The sequence below is a fragment of the Mesocricetus auratus genome, unplaced genomic scaffold (genome assembly GCF_017639785.1).
Source record: "Mesocricetus auratus isolate SY011 unplaced genomic scaffold, BCM_Maur_2.0 Super-Scaffold_100003, whole genome shotgun sequence".
In the NCBI taxonomy this organism is placed as follows: domain Eukaryota; kingdom Metazoa; phylum Chordata; class Mammalia; order Rodentia; family Cricetidae; genus Mesocricetus; species Mesocricetus auratus.
This window is the reverse complement of record NW_024429188.1, coordinates 20,506,154-20,527,111: the sequence shown is the minus strand read 5'-3', so window position 1 is coordinate 20,527,111 and position 20,958 is coordinate 20,506,154. Positions and strand designations below refer to the sequence as shown.

Genomic DNA, 20,958 nt, shown 5'->3' with positions numbered 1-20,958 from the left:
GATCAAGGAGACCCCTAAAGGTAAGCTGCTGGGTGGAGGCCGGGGTGGAAAAGCGCGCCAGACTAGCCACCCTGCATTCAAGGGGTTCCCCACCAGAGAGGCTGAAGCTCCCCGCGGGGCTGTTTCCCCGGTGTCGACGCCCCGACCGGCCCGCTCCCCACCTCCACGCCCAGCCCCACCACGCTGAGCGCCCGCCGAGCGCCACGCGGGGCCGGGCAGCAACAGAGCTGGAGGGCGAGTGGTCCGGGAGCGGCGGGGGCGGCGCCCAGCCCGCGGGAGGGAGGAGGAGGGACGCGGCCCGCCTGAAAGGGGAAAAGGAGGGCGAGAGGGCGCCAGCAGTCAGCCGGTCGTCGGGACCTGCAGGTAAGTGTGTGGCGGCGAGAAAGGGAATCTGAACCCCTCGGGGGTCCTAAGACCTAAGCTACTGAACCGACTAAAGGCGATGGGCCCCCAGCGGGCTCGATGACTGGGAGGGTGACCGTGTGGCTCACTGGGTTGGTGGCTCTGAGCTGGAGCTCTTGGGCCATCTTGAGAGGCAGAGGCAAAGCACGAAGCCCATCGATCCCGCGGTGGGAAAGTGTGTAACGGGAAAGAGGTGAAGCTTTACCGGGGAGGGGAGAAAGGTCCTGTGAATTGCAAAGCTTTAAATGATCTCGGACCCTCCCCACTCCTCTAGGCAAAGGAACCGCGAGCCTTACTTGGGGTGGCCATCTGCTGACACGGGCTTCCTGGGACTCGGTGTACTGTGTCTGGCAAGTGGGTGCGACGATACTGAAGGAACATAGATGTGCCTGGGACCCAGAATGTCTGGGCACAGCGCCAACAGGCAAGGCCCAAAATAGGTGGCCCAAGGTGCAAGGGGATGGACCGGCATCTCAGAACCAAGGGATGGTTATCATCTGAAAAGAGACTAGTGGTCTTGGGGCGTACACGTTTCCACCGGAGTTTGGGTTTCAAAACCCCAGAACCATATACAAAGTGAGAGGGAGAAAGAGCTGACCCGCCTCACATGAGACACAGGAAGCATGACACCAAAGTGTCCCGTGGCTGCTTGTACAGGAACACTTCTAGTCTGGCCTGGCACAAATGTACGAGTCCCCCAGGGAGCTTTTAAAAATGAGGTTCTGATTCAGTAGGTCTGGGGTGGGACCCAAGTGTCTGCGTTTCTATCCAAGCTCTCAGATGGTACTGCTGCTTATGGACCACAATAGGCTGAAAAGCTTAAGAAAAAGTGGGAGGTCAGAGACAAGACAGAATCCTAAGACTTCTAACCCAGACACACGCGATGAAACAGGTTAATCAATTGCTAATGTACTAATAGAGAAATGCTTTACTTTTCTTACCGACTTTGTAGCCAACTAGAGGCTCCAATAACAAAGCCTCTGGCTTCAGCGGGTTGCTACCTGCACTTGGTTTAATGCTGTGATAATGCTTCACATTCTTTTTAAACAAAGGATATCCAATTTTTATTTTGTTCTGGGCTCCACAAATTGTGTAGTGGGTGCTGTCTTACAGTGATGCTGTGTCTGATTAGTGTTAAACTGGCAGGTGATGATGCGAAAGGAATTATTAGGTTATTTTCTGCAGTTATTTGAATCTTTCTGAAGGTCTCTTTGACTAGCTTAAGTAAGTTTGAGTATGGAACACTAGTCATGCATGGTATGGCAGAATTTGTTGCTTTTATTCGTTGTTAATACTAATGATTAACAATGCATTAAGACCGTCGTTATTTTAAAGGAGCTTGATTATGGCTAGGTATGATGCTGCCCATCTATAATCCCAGCTCAGGAGAAGTACTGGCAGGAGGATCGGGAGTTCAAGGTCATCTTTGGCTACGTAGTATATGTAACGCTAGCTTTGGCTACATGAGACCTTTTCTCAAAAACAAAATTTTAAAAATGTTTGTCAGTACATGATACAATTAAATTTGGTGCCAAAATAATGTGGGAGTCAATTGAAAAGTGTGTACTGTTTCCATATTATTTTGGGAGTCTTTCGTGGCTCATAAAATTTTGCTTAGGTGAGATCTAGAATGAACTGGACATCCTTCGTTTGGCTGCTTCTATGGGTCAAATGCAAAGTTGGAAGATAAAAGCGGCCAAAATTTTGTAGCTATTCAGGGATATTGTTTTCCGTGGCCTCAGCACCATGCCAGCCCTGATCGGATTCCCTTCTGCTTTTATAATTCCCACATCCCTGCAAGGTGACTTTCATTAAATGGGGACTAGAACAGTTTAGCTACTGTAAGACCTTGAGCAAATGCAGGGGCAGTATCAGTCAGTGTTCTATGTGTGAATCATTCTTGCTCCAAACTCCCACATATTGCAGGTGTGTGTATTTTTCTGGGAAAAAATGTTAAAAACACAGAAAAGAAAAAAATGCATCTAATTATGGATATGGGTCTGCTCAGCAGAGGGAGAAAAAGTCAGAGACATGGAATTTCATTGGTGTGTTTGGCCAGGAAATCCACTGTTTTGGGTACCATGAAGTGCTTTCCAGAAATGGCAAAGTAAGTTTGCTCAGGTGTTATAGGAAGCCAGCAAAAGAAGCTGATTTTCCATGGCTGGTGCAGTCATTCTAGGGACTCAGGAAAGTGGGAGGCATCACAACATATGTCTGACCTCAGTAAAAACCTGGGAAAGGTACCTATGCCAAGAACAAGTGTTCTTTTAAAACATTTATAGTTTCAGAAACACATAATTCTTTATAGTCTGTGTGGAACTTACTCCTGGGGCATGGTGGGAGGTGGTGTAGTTGAAACATTTGGGGAAAAAAATCATAAAAATAAATCCTCTAAAAGATTCTGGTGAACAATTCCATTTTATAAATCTATTCAGTTCTTGAGTCTACTTTATGTTTTTTTAAATTGAAGTATAACTTATTTACAAAAAAATCATCCTCTTCAGTGTAAGATTCTAAAAACACACATAGTTGTGTAACTACCACTATATCAAAACTTCCCTATTGATTCTTTGTATTCAACCTTTCCCACCACTCTCAGTCTCTATAATTTTGTCTTTTCTATACTGGTCCATGAATGAAATCATATACTATATAGCCTTCTGAGTCTAGCTTCTGTTACCTAAGACAATGCATTTAAGATTTTATCTATGTTGGTGAGTATTCCCATTATTTGTTCTTTTTATTGTTGAATGGTATTCCATATTTTATCCACCCATCAACTCTTGATGGTTATGAATAAAGCCAATATAAGCATTCACAGATAGCATTTTGTGTGAATATACATTTTCATTTCACTAGCTTTAATATTTAAAAGTAAGGTTGCTGTTTTGAATGGTAAGCTGACTTTAGTTTTAAGAACCTGTTTAACTTTTTCAGAGTGGTCACACCATTTTGTTTGTTTGTTTGTTCACTTTGTGGTACTTGAGATTGGACCTAGGGCCTTGCACATGCTAAGCGAGTGCTCCACCACTCACTTCCATACCCAGCCGGGCTCTCCTGCTTGCCTTCCTGCCATTGATGAATGAGAGGTTCAGGTGCTTGGTGCTTGCTATTAACGGTTTGCTTTAGTTTAAAATGTTTTGCTGATTTCTGTTTTTAGTTGTACATTGTTTTTTAATCATACATTGAAAGCACCACTATCTCATTGCTCCTATTTCTGTTTTGTTTTGCCTTTCAGAGAAACAGCTGAGTCACTCCATCTTTCTTTGTTTATTTAGTACATCACTGTATCTTTCTTAGTTATTACCTTAACACAAGCACACACACACACGCACGCACGCAGGCACACGCACATGCACACATGCATGTCATATATCACAGCCTACTGGTGATGACATTATATGCTTATGACGAAAACGTCCACACACTACTTTCACATATATCATTGAAGGGTTTTGCTTTTTGTTTTCAGTCATTTTCATGATTCTGTAATGACATCTATTTGTGGCTTTAGTTTGCTCTGCCTTATTCTTTGGTCATGGGTAGATATACTGTGAAGTCTCTTCTTTTATCCCTTCAGATGTTTGGTTTTTGAATCATGGCTTCTTCACATAATAAGATCCAATTTCTCTGTGAGACGTATGTATGGCAAATTAGCTTCACTCAGTCTGTGATCTACCTTTTAATTTTCTTAATGATTTTACTTTGACGAGCAGAACTTTTTAATTTTGACAAAGTCTAATTCATCAAGCTGTTTTTTATGAATAACATTTTAGTAACCAGCCTAACAATATTTGTCTACCTAAAGATCACTAAGACTTGTCTTCTGTGTTTTCTTCTATATATTTTATTATTGCTTGATCTCTCTCGATCTATCTGTCTCTATCTCTGTTTCTCTCTCACACACATATGTATATGACTTTATTGATAAACTTTATATGAAATTTATAGTTAAGATTTTCTTTTTACATATAAATATCCAGTTGTAACATTATCAGTTAAAAAAGACTCTACTCCATCTCCATTATACCCTCTGGATTCCTTTGTTACAAATGGACTACATATGTGTGTTTAATTCCTCTATTGTGTTCCATTTATTGATGTGACTGTCTTATACTAAACTATACTGTAGACCTTTCAATTTTTTTTCTTCTGAGACTGATTCTCATGGATTCAGGACTAGCTTTAAACTTGAACTCAGTATGATCTTGAACTTCTGCTATTTCTGCCTCCACCTCCCAAGTTCTGAGATTACTACACCGAGTCACTACATGAGTCACTACACCGAGTTTAAAATGGTGCTGGGAAGAGAACCCAGATTTGCACATGCTATGCAAACACTCGGTGATCTTAAGACATTGATTTTCTTGGAGAAGTTCATATAGAATTAAAATAAATGGCTTTATTGGGCAGATTATGAAGAAACCATGGAGAATTTTAATAATGCTCTCATGGATGTATGCTGGGGATACTGTGGGAGGGAGGAAATAAATGAGCTGTTTTAACTACACAGGTGTATGAACACAATAGCTCTGTGGTATTTTTTTCAAACTTCCCTGGCCACCATTTTCTGTAAAAATGTATTTTATATTCAACTCCTGTTCAAGTTTATCTATATATAATTGAAACAAAATCTCTCAAAGTATATGTATTATATTCTGATCTTTTCCATTCTCTCCCATCTTTCCTCTCTCATTACAACATAATGGTGATCTTCTAAGTTTGGTCATGCTCTCATACAATTTCCTGACACCGTTTGTAAAGTACTGATTTATGAAGCTTTTTGGGACTTGCAAGATATTTCAGCAAGTAAAGGTGAATGCCATGCAAGCCTGGTCATGTGAATTCAGTTCCCGGAACCCGCAGTGGAAGGAGAGAACCTATTCTAGGCAGTTATCTTCTGACCTCCACATGTGTACCGTGGCACATGTGAATGCATTGGTTCTCTCTCTCTCTTTCTCTCTCTCTCTCTCTCTCTCTCTCTCTCTCTCTCTCTCTCTCTCTCTCTCTCTCTCTCTCTCTCTCTCCTTCTCCATCTCTCTTCCTCTCTCACATACCCACACCACACAGAGAAGAGAAACATGCACAAAATAATAATAAATATTTTAAAATATAAGTTAAAATGTAAATTCACTGGGTTTTCCTAAGGCACATTCATTTTTCTATTAACTCATGCTGTGATACAAAGTGAGGTAACTACCCATTTTTCTTTCTCTAATTATAATGTGACTCTAAACTGGAGATCATTCTCGACCCCACAGACTAGCCAGTAAAGGCAGTCTTATAATTCCATAGCACAAAACTCTCTTATGACCTCCTACCACAGTTAGGATCAATCTCTAGATGCCACTGTAGCCTCCTTTATCAGTTTTCTTCTCACACTTCTGCAAGCACACTGGCCACCACACTGTTTCTCATCTAAACCACACATTTGCCTGCCTGGCAGCCTTTGCCTGTGCTGTGCTTGCTGCCTAAAACACCATTTTACAAGAGAATCGTCCTGTAACTTGTTTCCTGGTTTCACCAGTGTCCTCTCAAACCTTCCTTCTAAACAAACACTAGTCTCACCTAACGCTGGACAGATTCCAGCTAGTCTCCCACTTTGGATCTTAGTGATAATATTATTTATTACCTCCAACTCTATTATTAAATCAGTGTGTGTACTAATTCCACACTTTCCCCCTTGATAGACTGTAAGTTCCAAAATGGCAAGAATTTTGTATATTTTTCTTATCGTCGTCAAGATCTAAAGTACTAGTGGGCCATAGGAGGCACTCAAAAATTATGTGTTGAATGTTGAATGACTGAACGAAGGTTCAGAGTCATGCCTGAGATCTGTAAGAGTGGGATTCTAGCTGGGCTTTGGTGGCGCACGCCTTTAATCCCAGCACTTGGGAGGCAGAGGCAGGTGGATATCTGTGAGTTCGAGGTCAGCCTGGTCTACCAAGGGAGTCCCAGGATAGCCTCCAAAGCAATACGTAGAAACCCTGTCTCGAAAAAAAATGGGATTCTAAGAGAAACTCAATATGCTTTACCCTTCTGAGTAAAGTTAGTGTCGAATTTTCTTTAGGTTAAGTGTTGAGTATACTCTAGGGCAGTGGTTCTCAACTTATGGATCACAACACCTTTGGGGATTATATATATGATATACTACATATCAGATATTTACATTATGAGTCATAACATTTAGCAAAATAGCAGTTATGAAGCAGCAACAAAATAATTTTATAGCTGGAGGTCACCATAACAAGAGGAACTGTATTAAAGTGTTGCAGCATTAGACGTTTGGGAACCACTCTAGGGGAAGCAGTTCATTAACTAGCAGACATCCCTCTGGTAGCTACTACGTTTCTGACTCTGCAATAGTAGTAGTAACGATGGCTGATAGCTTCTATTTGCCCAATGGGCACACTCTTTCTGCTTTGTTTGTATGAGCTCATTTAATCTTCTCAGCCACCTGAGGCAAGAATCTTATTACTTTATAGAAGAGAAAACTGTGGCCCAGAGAAGTTCAGTACCTTGTCTATGATCATACAGAAGACAAGTAGTAGAACTGAGTTTTGATCCCAAAGCCTGTGTACTTAAAATGCCCCTAGAAGAAGCAAGAGTTCTCAGCAAATAAGGTGCTCAGTGTGCAAGCCTGATGACCTGAGTTTGATCCCTGGAATCCATGATGGAAAGAGAACAATTCCTGCCCTTTATTTATTTGTAATTATGGCTTATGTTCTCTTAGTGTAATGGTTCTCAACATGGAGTGATTTCTGGCAATGTTGTCCTAACTGGTGTCTAGTAAGTAGAGGCCATAGTTGCTGCTGAACATTCTATAATGCACAGGTTACCCCCATAAAGAATGTCCCCTGCCCATATGTCGTAGTACTGCGGTGGAGAAACTTTGCCTTGGCACAGTGCTTCTGAAAGCTGTTCATCTGTTAGAATCATGGGAGGAGTTTAAAAACTAAATAGCCATATCTAGGGCCAATTTTAACCTTAGCAAACCTCCATGAGTCCCTAGCCCTGCTGTGCACTGACTTTGCTTTCCAGTGCTTCAGAAGAGCCGTTCTACACTTTTTTTCTTTTCTTTGCACTTGACCTGAGCTCATTAGACAGGAATCTCTTCATATCTGCACTGCCAACACACTCATATTAGTTGAGATACGCACAGCACTCTCAAACATTACTGTGAAACTGTGAATGAGATGCCACTGTTTCATCACAGCAATGTCTTTTCTGTGCTCTGGAAAACAGGGGGCAAATGCCAATATACCCTTTCTCTGCATTTTTAAAAAGCTAACATTTTGCCCTATTTCCCGTATCTTTTGTATTCTTAACCATGAACATACCTTAATTTCTGAACCACTAGAAAATAAGTTACAGACTCCGTGGCCCTTACTGCCAAATACTTAAGGATAAGTTTCCTAACAATAAGACTATTCTCTTACATCACCACAGTGCTGCTGTCAATTTGGTGAGTTTAACACTGATAAGATAGTGTTATCTAATCTAACATTTCTATTTAAATTTTGATACTAGACTTGATAAAGTCCTATACAGCACCTCTTCCTTCTGGCATAGGATCTGGTTTAGGACTACTGTTGAATTTACTTGTCCTGTTTCTTAATCTTTTTTAGTTTGGGTTATTCTTTCAGTATTCCTTTTTTCTCCAACCTTTCCTCCCTCCATCCATTTATTCCTCCCCACTCCTTCTCTCTCTTTCTTTTTGAAAGACAATGGTAGACCTGGCTGACCTGGAACTCACAGATATGTGCCTCCCAAATGCCGTAATTAAAGGTGTAACATCACATCAACCTTTTTATATCTTTTAAAGGATAATGATACTTATGATGAACATAGAGACCACTTCCTCTGATTTATCTGTTTGCTTGTTTATGGGTTGCATGTATATCTGACTGGCCTAGAACTTGTGAAATTGCTAAAGATGACCTTGAACTTCTCACCCTCCTGCCTTCACATCCCAAGTGTTGAGATTATAGGTGCATGCCACAACAGACCTGGTTTAAGTGGTAATTGAACCCAGGGATTTGTACATGCTAGGCAAGCACTCTACTAATTGAGATATCTTCTTAGATCTATCTTTTTAAAAATAAAACACCCCTCATTTGTGCTTAGCAATGTTTCTTGTCATTAGACTTAGGTGGCATGTCCTTCTCAAAGCATGATATCTTGGAAACTCATGTTGCTCATCTCCTCCTTATTGGTGATGATAATTGTGACCACCCAGTGAAGGTGTTGTATCATTTCCTCACTGGATAGGCACAGTTACTGTCTTTTCCTTTAAAATCAGCAAGCTTTCGAAAGACACAAATTTTCTGCTCCTCATTAATATTTCTCTCTAGCTTAGTGATGATTTTTGCCTGATCAATCTTTAATGTGATGGTAGAAAATAATGATTTTTCTCACCCTGGCTAGTCTAGGCAAGAGCCATACTGTCTCCCCTATTTGTTTATTTATTTATTTTTTATAGAAACTCATGAATTCCTATGCTTTGATGGTTTATAATTTATTAAAATACATGCTTAGTTTTGTTGCCCATTTGTGATGGACTTCTTTTTTCTAGCACTGGGGATTAAACTTAGTACTTTATATATGAAAGGCAAATATTCTACTACTGAGCTTCACCAGCCCTCAAACTTAGTTCTCTGTTCTGTTTGATTCTCTCTTTAGTGAACCCCTTTTCTGGACCATTTCTGTAAGCTTATACTTATGTTCTAGTATCTACTTTCTCCCCTCCATCTGGTCACTTCTCAGAGGAATTCTTCAAAGGATGCTTATACCAAACTGCTCTACATTTTCCCCTCATGTGATCCACTTGGGATTAGAAGCTGTCTCCAGTCCATGATAAATTCCATATTGCCACGTACAGCTGTCACTTCCCCAGCTAACTATTCTTGGCATTAGAGAACATTTCTCTTTTTTCTTGTTTTTAATTGAATATAGAATCTTTTATCATACAATATATCCTGATTATAGTTTCCCTTCCATCTACTCCCAGTTCCTCCTCACCTTCCTTCCCTTCTGGATCAACTCCCTCTTGTCTCTCATTAGAAAAGAATAGACTTCTTAGAGATAGCAACCAAACAAGACAAAATAAAATATAATAAGATAAATCAAAAACTTTCATATTGAAGTTGGACAAGGCAACCCAACAGAAGGAAAAGAGCCCCAAGAGCAAGCACAAAAGTCAGAGACCCACTCATTCACACAGTCACAAGTCCCATAAAAATAACAAAACTAATAGCTATGGTATATACACAAAGACTCATGTAGGCTCTGTGTTTGCTGCTTCAGTCTATGAGCTCATACGTGCTCCATCCCATTTGACTCTTACAAGCTTTCTGCCTCCTCTTCTGTGGAATTCCCTGAACTCTGGGAGGAAGGATTTCATATAAACCTCTCATTTAGACTCTCTGCATGATATCTGACTGTGGATCTCTGCATCTGTTCCCAGTGCTGCCAGAGGAAGTTTCTCTGATGATGACTGGATAAGGCACTGATCTATGAATATAGCAGAATATCATTAATAGTCATTTTATTGATACAGTTTTTAGACCAGTAGTATTTGGTTTAACCCAAAGTCTTTGGGATATCTAGTCTCTAGTTCTTGGTTACCCAAACAGTGTTGGGTATGGTTTCCTTCTTGTGGAGTGGGCCTTAAGTGAAATCAGACAAGTTCTGTGTCCCCATTGCCCAGCATATCTTGCAGGCAGGACAAAGTGTAAGTCAAAGTTTTTGTGGCTGAGTTGGTGTTTATGTTTTGCTTTTGGAAGCCTGCAGCATACTTTTCCTCGCGAAAGAGACTAGAATGTAGAGTGAAGACTCCATGTAGGCATCAGCTCGACTTCTCTATGTTCAATGAATTGTGTGGGTGTTGTCGTGCACAATGGGGTTCCACTGTCAATTTGTGAAAAGCAACCCATTTTCTTATCAACAGCCTAGGTTGTTTTGGGTATTTCCATGGGACCTTTTGACCAACAACTCGATTGAATGCAACTCAGTCCCTCTACTGGACGCTTTGCCTGGCTATAAAAGATGACCAGTTGAAACTCTGTATCCTCTATTACTAGGAGTCTTGAATAGGAACACGTTCATAGATTTCCAGGAAGTTTCCACTGCACTAGGTTTCCATATCCCCCCCAAATGTCCCCAAATTTCAGCTGTCTCTCCCAGCATTGTCTCCCTCCATCCTATCTCCCCACCACCTGATCCCTCGTGCTCCCTTCCCCACCTGCCTCAAGTTTACACACAAAATCTATTCTATATCCCCCTTCCAGGGAGATCCATGCATCCCTCCTAGACTCCTTCTCTTTACCGAACCTCTCTGAGTTCATGGGTTATAACTTGGTTATCATTAACTTAATGACTAATAGCCACTTATAAGTGAATACATGCCATACTTGTCTCTCTGGGTCTAGGTAACCTCACTAAGGATGATTTTTTTTGTTCCATCAATTTGGCTGTAAATTTCATGATACCACCTTTTTTAACAGCTGAGTAATACTCTATTGTGTAAATGTACTACATTTTATTCATCCATTCTTCAGTTGAGGGATATCTAGGTTGTTTCCAGTTTCTTGCTATTACAAATAAAGCTACAATGAAGATGTTTGAGCATGTGTCCTTGTGGTAAGATGGAGCGTCTTTTTTGGTATAAACACAAGAGTGGTGTAGTTGGATATTAAGGTAAGTCAATTCTCAATTTCAGAGGAGCTGACATATTAATCTCCATAGTGGCTGTGCAAGTTTACACTTCACCACCAGTGGAGGGGTATTCCTCTTGCTCCACATCCTCAACAGCACGAGTTGTCACTTGTGTTTTTGATCTTAGCCATTCTGGCAGGTATAAGATAGAATCTCAAAGTCGTTTTGATTTGCATTACCCTGATAGCTAAAGATGTTGAACTTTTTTTAATGTTTCTATTGAGAATTCTCTGGTTAGATCTGTACCCCATTTTTAAATTGGATTATTGATTTTTTTATATCTGGTTTCTTGTGTTCTTTATATGTTCTGGGTATTAGTCCTCTATAACATGTGGAATTGAAAAAAATCTTTTCCCATTCTGTAGGCTGCTACTTTGTCTGGTTGACATGTCCTTTGTCTTACAGAAACTTTTCAGTTTTATGAGGTCCCATTGATTAATTGTTGCTATCAGTGCCTGCACTATTGGCATTCTGCTCAGAAAGTCTTTTGCTGTGCCAATGCATTAAAGACTATTCCCTACTTTGTCTTCTATTAGGCTCAGTGTATCTTTTTTTCTATTGAGGTCTTTGATCCACTTGGACTTGAGTGTTGTAGAAGGTGACAGATATGGACCTATTTGTATTCTTTTACATGAAGACATTCAGTTTGACCAGCACCATTTATTGAAGATGCTGTCTTTTTGTTCAGTGTGAATTTGTGGCTTTTTTTCAAATATCAGTTGATAATATGTGTTTGGATTTATATCTGGATCTTCAATTTGATTCCATTGATCAAAATACCTATGTTTATACCAATAACATGTGGTTTTCATTACTACAGCTCTGTAGCAAAGCTTGAAAATTAGGTATGGTGATATCTCTGGGAGTTATTTTATTGTATAGGATTGTTTTAACTATAGTAGGCTTTTTGTTTTTCTATATGAAGTTTAGAGTTGTCCTTTCAAGGTCTGTAAAGAATTGTGTTGGGATTTTGATGGCAATTGCATTGAATATATACATTGTTTTGGCCAGTTTTACTATGTTAATCCTACCAACCCATGAGCATGGAAGATCTTCCCATCTTCTGATATCTTCTTCAATTTCTTTCTTTAAAGACTTGAAATTTTTTCTCTCCTTTCTTCTTTTATTTAAATTGGAAACAATCTTTTTTTACATGTCAATCCCAGTTCCCTTTCCCTCTACTCATCCCCTGTCCCCCACTAGCCCCCCATCCAATCCCCTTTATGCTTCCCTGGGAGGGAGAGTATCCCTCCGTGTGAAATGGGTTCTCAAAGTCCATTCGTACACTGGGGATAAACACTTATCCACTACCAGAGGTCCCATAGATTGCTCAGGCCTCCTAATTGACACCCATGTTCAGGGGGCCTGGTTTGGTCCTATGCTGCTCTGGGATCCATGAGCTCCCCCTTGTTCAGGTCAGCTGTTTCTGTGATTTTGTGCAGCCTGGTCTTGACCCTTTTGCTCATCATTCCTCCCTCTCTCCAACTGGATTCCAGGAATTTGGCTCAGTGTTTAGATGTGGGTGTCTGCTTCTGCTTCCATCAGCTACTGGATGAAGGCTCTAGGATGACATATAATGTAGTCATCAAGTTCATTATAGGGGAAGGGCTTTAAGGTAGCCTCTCCACTATTGCTTAGATGGTTAGTTGGGGTCATCCTTGTAGATCTCTGGACGTTTCCCTAGTGCCAGATTTTTCTTTAAACCTATAATGGCTTCCTCTATTATGGTATCTCTTTTCTTACCCTACAAGTCTTTCACTTGTTTGGTTAGAGCTACCTAAGATATTTTATAATATTGGTGTTCTGAAATGTGTTGTTTTCCTGATATCTTTCTCAGTCCATTCATTATTTGTATATAGGAGAACTGCTGGTTGTTTTGTTGTTTATTTTGTTTTGAGTTTATCTTGTATTCAGCTACTTCAATGAAAGTGTTTATCAGCTATGACTTCCCTGGTGGAATTTTTAGAGTTGCTTATGTATGCTATCATACCATCCACAAACAAAGATACTTGAACTTCTTTCTTTCCAATTGTATCCACTTGATCTCCTTCAGTTGTCTTATTACTTTAGCTAATACTTAAAGTGCTATATTAAATAGATATGGAGAGAGTGGACAATCTTGTCTTGTTCCTGATTTTAGTGGAATTGCTTTGAGTTTCTCTCAATTTAATTTGATGTTGGCTATATGCTTGCTGTAAATTGCCTTTATTTTGTTTAGGTATGTCCCCTGTATTGCTGATCTTTCCAGGACTTTTATCATGAAAGGATGGCGGATTTTTATCAAAGGCTTTTACTGTATCTAATGAGATAATTATGCTGTTTTTTTTCTTTCAGTTTGTTTATATGGTAGATTACATTGACTGATTTTCATATATTGATCCATCCCTGCATCTCTGGAATGAAGTCTACTTGATCATGGTGAATGTTTGATGTATTCTTGGATTCTATTTGCAAGTATGTTATTGAGAAATGTGCACATGCATTCATAGGGAAATTGGCCTATAATTCTCTTTCTTTGTTGAATCTTTGTGTGGGTTGGGTATCAGGGCAACTGTGGCCTCATAAAATGAATTGGGTAATGTTCCTTCTGTTTCTATTTTGCAGAATAATTTGAGGAGTAATGTTATTAACTCTTTGAAAGGCTGGTAGAATTCTGTACTAGAACCATCTGACCCTAGACTTTTTTTTTTGGTTGGGAGACAGTTTCTATTTCACTAGGGGTTATAGGTCTATTTAAACTGTTTATATGATTTTGATTTAACTTTGGTAAGTGGTACCTATTCAAATAATTATCCATTTCTTATAGGTTTTCCAATTTTAGGAGTGCAGGTTTTCAAATTATATCCTTATGCTTCTCTGAATTTCCTCAGGGCTTGTTGTTATGCTCCCATTGTCGCTTCTGATTTTATTAATTTTGATATTCTCTCTCTGTCTTTTGGTTAGTTTGGGTAAGGGTTTGTCTATCTTGCTGATTTTCTCAAAGAACCAACTCTTTGCTTCATTGACTCTTTGTGTTGTTCTTTTTGTTTTTATTTTGTTGATTTCAGCACTCAATTAGAATATTTCCTGCTGTCTATTCCTCCTGGATGAGTTTGCTTCTTTTATATATACGCTGTTAAGTTCTTTTCAATATTTTTTTAATTTAGGCTATGAATGTTCATCTTAGTACTGCTTTCATTGTGTCCCATTAGTTTGGGTATGCTGTGTATTCATTTTCATTGCATTCTAGAAACTCTTTAATTTCTGTCTTGACCACTTTTCATTCAGTAGCTAGTTGTTCAGCTTACATGATTCTGTTAACCTTCTGTTGTTGTTGAAATCCATCTTTGATCTATGATTGTCTGAGAAGATGCAGGAAATTATTTTAATCTTCTTGTAGCTGTTGATACTTGCTTTTGCCCAAGTATATTGTCAATTTTGGAGAAAGTTCAATGAGATACTGAGAAGAAGGTATATTCTTTTGTGTCTGAGTGAAATGTTCTGTAAATTTCTGTTAGGTCCATTTGGTTTATAATGTCTGTTAGCCCTAGTATTCTGTTTAGTTTTTGTCTGGATGACCTGTCCACTAGTGAGAGTGAGCTATTGAAGTCTCTACTATGAGTATGTGAGTCGATATGTGATTTCAGCTGTAGTAGTGTTTCTTTTACAGACTTCAGTACACTTGTGTTTGGGACATAGACATTAACATTTGAAATGTCATCTTGGTGGATTTTTCCTTTAATGAGTATGTAGTTTCCTTTTCTGTCTCTTTTGATTAGTTTTGGTTTGAAATCTATTTTGTTAGATTCTAAAATGGCTACATCACCTTGTTTCTTCTGTCCATTTGCTTGGAAAATTATTTCCAACGCTTTCCCCTGAGGTAATGTTTATTCTTGATGTTGAGGTGTGTTTCTTGGATGCAGCAGAAGGATGGATCTTGTTTCCTGTCCATTCTGTTAGTCTGTGTCTTTTTATTAGGGAATCAAGACCATTGATATTGAGAGATATCAAACCAGTGATTTTTGATTCCTGTTAATTTACTATAGTTGTTGTTGTTGTTGGTGGTGGTGGTGGTGGTAGTGGTATGTGTGTATTTGTATGTGTTGTGTGTAGGGGTACTTCCCTTCTTTTGATTTTGCTGCTATGAGATTATTTATTTATTTATTATTTATTTATTTCCTGTGTTTCCATGGGCATAATAAGCCTCCTTAGGTTGAAGTTTTTCTTCTAGCTTCATCTTTAGAGCTTTATTTGTAGACACATATTGTTTAAATTTGAGTTTGTTATGGAATATCACATTTTGCTAGGTATCTGTGGTCTCTTAGAGTATTCAGGACAACTGTCCAGGTCCTTCTGGCTTTTACAGTCTCCATTGAGTAGTCAGGTGTAATTCTAATATGTCTATCTTTATATGTTACTTGATGCTTTTCCCTTGCAGTTTTAAATATTATTTCTTTGTTTTGTATGTTTAGTATTCGATTATTTTGTGCTGAAGGGGCTTTCTTTTCTGGTCCAATCTACTTGGTGTTCTGTATGCTTCTTGTGCCTTATAGGCATCTCCTTTAGGTTAGAAATTTTATTCTATGATTTTGTTGAAAATATTTTTGTGCCTTTGAACTGGGATTCTTCTCCTTCCTCTATTCCTATTACTCTTAAGTTTGGTCCTTTCATAGTGTCCTGGATTTCCTGCATGATTTTGTCAGGAACTTTTTAGATTTAACATTTTTTTGATCGATGTATCCATTTCTTCTATCTTGTCTTCAATGCCTGAGATTCTCTCTTCCATCCCTTGCATTCTGTTGATGAAGTTTGCTCTGTAGTTCTTGTTTAAATTCCTAATTTTTTTCATTTCCATAGTTCTCTCAATTTGTGTTTTCTTTATTCCTTCTATTTCCATTTTCATGTCTTGAACAATTTTATTTGTTTCCTTCAATTGTTTGTGTTTTCCTGGGTTTCTTTTTGTTTGTTTGTTTTTGTTTTACGAGACAGGGTTTCTCTGTATTGTTTTGGAGGCTGTCGGTCCAGCCCGGCCTCTAACTCACAGAGATCCGCCTGCCTCTGCCTCCCGAGTTCTGGGATTAAAGGCGTGCGCCACCACCGCCAGGCTTTCCTGGGTTTCTTTAAGGAATTTATTCATTTCCTCTTTAAGGACCCCTGTTATCATATAGTTGATTTTAAGGTCTTTTTCTTGTGTTTCAGCTATGTTGAGATAGTCAGGATCTGCTGTGGTAGGATATCCATGATCCAGTAGAATATATATTGCCCTAGCTATTATTGATTGTGTTTATTTGCTGGCATCTTGGCATCTGTGTTTGGTGTGATTATAAGTCTAACAGCTGATTTCTGGGTTTGTCTTTGTTGGTTGGGTGTTTTGTTCCTTGGTTTCTTCTCTGGATTTTCTGAGATTATGTTAGCTGTGTTCTTCCTGTTTTACTTGTCTGTTCTGTTGGTGTGTTCACAGGGAGTGCCTGTTGGTGTTAGAGGCTAGGGTATAGGATATAGTGAGGATTTGGGTGGGGGGCGGGTAGCAGGGGAAGGTCTGTGAGATACATAGGGGATGTGGGCAGAAGACTGCACTGGTGCTCTGTTGTAGCAGTTGGGACTGAGACTTAGGGATTGGGTTTTGGGGACCAGAGAGAGAGAGGCCAGGGGAGAACTGTGGGTAGCTAGCCTACCTGGTATTCAGCAGACATCTTGAAGAACATTTAAAAAATAGTCACCACCTACTTTTCTTTCTTTCCCTTTTTAAACACTGCTTTTGGTCATGATTAGCCTGCATTTGTTTGTTTTTCTACTCTAAGCCTTTGTTTTTGTCCCTTCTTCTTATACTTACAGATGTTGTCAACTCTGGAAGTATGGGGACTTTCTTGTATTTCAGAACATTCCCTTGAGAAGACCCCATTCAATCCAATGACTTTCCACAGGTGCCAGCACTCCCAGGCATGGCTTTTGTTAGTGCCCAAGACTTATCCTGCATGGATAGCTATCAGGCACATCGAGTGTAACATTTCCAAAGTAAAGTATTCCTCTCTGCAGAATCTGCTTCATCTCAGGAAGACCTATCTCAGTCTTTGACATCACCACCTGCTTAGTTGTTTAAACTTCAGACCCACAAAATTCATGTCCTATGTTCATCTAATCAACAAATCTTATCAATTTTGTTTTCAAATTCAGTCCCAGGTGTTCCCATTTCTCTCTATGTCCTCTCCATCACTGTACTTTAACCATCTGCTTCTTGAATGATTGTGGTGGCTTACAATATCCACAAGCTAGAAGATCTCAGAAGCATTAATTGGCCCATGCCACATAATTTCTTGTACATTACTGCATTCTACCATGCCCTGCCATGCTGCTGCTCCTGTTTCTGCTCTCCTTTCTTTCCTTCCTTCCTCCTACCACACTCCTTTGGATTCTTTGAGCACATCAGACTGCTTTTGGGCCTTTTGTATTAGCCGTTTTCCTTGGAATGTTCTCTTTGCACAATCCCTCCATCTATCGCTGGTCAGTTCATAGCACCTCTTGGATGAGCTAACTTAAAATAGGCACTAATTCACTCTTGTTCTTACCTTCCTTTAATCCTCAGTGCTGCACTTTACTGCCCATTTGTTTCTTTGCCTTTGTTATCCTTTATTCTTAGTGTCCACAATAGTATTCAGAATGTAGTAGATATTTGAGACACATTGATGAATGAATCATGCATTTAATCTGTCCAATACAATTTTCAGCACATGAACACTGCAAAATAGTCTCCCTTTCCCTCTCCCTCCTTCCTTCCCACCCTCGTCTCCAGAGCCTTCGCATCCCTCTTGCCTCAGCCTCTTAAGTGAGTGCGGGGATTACAAATGTGCACTACCATATCCAGTTTCAATATCCTCTTTTTTCCATTGTACACCAATATGTCTTGGCTTAGTTTAGATGATTCTGGTGAAGATAGGAATCTAATAGATTTATGTGTGGAGATCCTAATTAAGGTTTCCAGACAAATGTTATCTCACCAAAGATCACAGATCACCACTGTTACATTTTATTTATCTATCTATTTGTTTATTTTTGGCCCTCCTAAACATAAAACTGTTCGCAGAGTTTAACAAATTGACATGTTAACCTTGGAGTTAAAACATGTAAATTTTCCTTACATTCATTCATTTGTTTATTTATTGGAGCATACATACTATAGCAGGTGTGTGGAGTTCAAAGAAAACCCTTTGGGAGTCAGTGCTCTTCCTTCACCATTTGATTTCTGGGGAGTTTACTCAGGTCATGAGGCTTGACTAAGTGGCAAGAGCCCCTACCAGTTCTGCTATCTCTCTGGCTCTCAAATGTCCCTTTCTACAGGCCTGAATGTGGATGCTGATGCAGGAAGAAGGGGATAATGAAGGAACTAGGGTTATTTGCTGTTCTAATGGGATCCTTGTTCATGGCAGCACGAGTTCTGCAATAACATAAGTGATATTACATACGTGTGTGTGTGTGTGTGAGTGTGTGTGTGTGTGTGTGTGTGTGTATTAGAATCTAAGGAAAGGGCACCTATGATGTTTGTGAGTACATGCTTCTGTACCTGAAATTCATGATTTGAAGATATGGGGAGAAAGGGAAGAAAATTGGAAGGTTGTGTACCAAAGTGTTTTTGCTTTTAAACATGATTGGAAGAGTAACAGTGTATTTTGCTTTCGTTTTCTGCTTCTAGAGACTGAACACAGAGACTACTGTCTGACTCAGTCGCTGAATTGTATACCTAGCTAGAATTGAGCTGAGCTTTGCATTTTAGCTCTATATGGTTCTAAAACTTACAGGAAAATCACTATAACTGAGCTCAGTTGGTACTTTTGTTGTTTATATGTTTAATATTTGACAGAATACATTACATGTTCAAGGTGATTGCAAAACCTATTAGCTTTCACAGTTGTAATTTTTTTTCTTCTCTAAGTTCATTTAGGGTTGGTAGATAACCTTGAACATTACTGACATGTCTACATCCACATACAGCTCAAATCTTTTCTTTATAACTTAGGTTTTAGCATAAGTTTTTGTTTCTTTTCCTTTCCTTCAAAGATTTTTTTCTGTGCTCATTCATTCCTTTACAGACACCTATATCAAGGCATAATTTTTAAATATCTTGAGAAGTGGTTTGCCTTTTCATTTCCTAAATATTCATTGTGGTCTCTGTTTTTCCATCTCCTTACTGCTTTTGAAAAACAAACAAACAAAAACAACAAACAAAGAAACCCACTCCTGTTGAGTGTATTTGGCAGATTTTTTTGGTGTGGTTCATCACCTGGGTGACTTTAGAATGATTCAGACTTCCCAGGCACAGTTGCTAAGTTTGCCATGGAAAGGAATAAAGGAAAAACGAGGGAATAAAGAAGCTGACAATCCAAACCAACCATCACAGAAATACACCAAGGAGACTTTGAGAAACTAAACTATGCCTTCTTTTGTCATGACTACACCTAGGCCAGGAGGTTGACTTTTTTATTCTTCAGCAAATCTGTTTTTACCAACCAGGTGGAACTGAAAAAAAAACGCCCTGTTTGTTTTTGGTGTGAGACATCTTCCTTCTGTGTACTTACAATGCAGAAGAAACAACACATAATATTGTCTGCAGTGGCACTTTTCACCTTGGGGCACATTTACACAATGGAGTATCACTCCGCTGTTAAGAACAATGAAGTCTGGAAATTTGTAGGCAAATTTATGGAACTAGAAAACAATCATCCTGAGTGAGGTAACTCAGACCCAGAAAGACAAACATGGTATTTACTCACTCATAAGTGGATATTAGCTATAAAATAAAGGATAAATATGCAACAATCCGTAGCCCTAGAAAAACTTGGTAACAAGAAGGGTTCATGGTGGGATGGTGGAGGGGGGATACCTGGATCTTCCTGGAAAAGAGAAATAGAAGAGATCTCCTGGGTGGACTGCAGGCAGGTGCAGATGGGAACACGAGAGATCAGGTTGTTGGGGGAACAGAGTGGAAGAGTACTGAAAGAAACAACTGGAAATGGGGGGGGTATTTCAGGGTCAGGTAAAAACCTGACACAAGAGTATCTCCCAGGAATGTACAAGGACAACCCCAGCTAAGACTTCTAGCAATAGTGGGTACATAGCCTAAAGTGGCCATGTCCTGTAACCAGACAAGACTTCAAGTGGAGGGAGTGGGACACCAAACCAGCCACATAACCTTCAACATACAGTCCATCCTGCCTATGTGATGTTTTGGGGTTGCTGCCTAGCCCAATTGCCATCAGAGGCTTCATCCAGAAACTGATGGAAATGGATGCAGACCCACAGCCAAGCATTAGGTGGAGCTCAGGGAATCCTATGGAAGAGAGGAGGAAGGATTGTAGGAGCCAGATGGGTTAAGGGCACCACAAAAAAACCTCACAGAATCAACAAGCCTGGACTCATATGAACTTACAGAGATTTAACTGACAACCAGGGATCCTGCATGGGACTGACCTAGACATAATTCATCTATGTTACAGTTGAGTAGCTTGCTGTTATTGTGAATCTCCTAATGCTGAGAGCAGTACCTGCCTCTGACTCTTTTTTCCTACTCTTCATACTGAGTGGTCTTGCCCAGTCTTAATACATGGGGAGGTGCTTAGTCTTACTGCAATTTCATATGCCATGTTTTGTTGATACTCATGAGAGAGAGAGAGGCATGCCCTTTCCTGACAGAAAAGGAGGAGCGGATTGGCAGGTGGGAACAGAAAGGGTGAGGTGGGGAGGAGGGGCTGGGAGGGGAATATAAAATTAATTAATTAATTGAAGTTAAAAAATGCACTTGACAATTTAACAGCTCTAGCCTAGGCCCCAAGATCTCTGTGCTTCAGTTCCTAGGGGATGTAGAAAACA

The 20,958-nt window shown here is 39.7% G+C and overlaps 1 protein-coding gene across 6 annotated transcripts in view; it reads left to right on the top strand.

Annotated features, from left to right (window-relative positions):
- Positions 1-278: 278 nt before the first annotated feature.
- The window catches only part of Adgrg2 (adhesion G protein-coupled receptor G2), a 130,188-nt gene continuing 109,508 nt past the window's right edge, over positions 279-20,958 (top strand). For all 6 annotated transcript variants that reach the window (XM_021229602.2, XM_021229600.2, XM_021229601.2 and 3 more), the window contains exon 1: positions 279-363. The gene's annotated coding sequence lies outside the window, so the exon portion shown is untranslated. The remainder of the gene's footprint in view (positions 364-20,958) is intronic.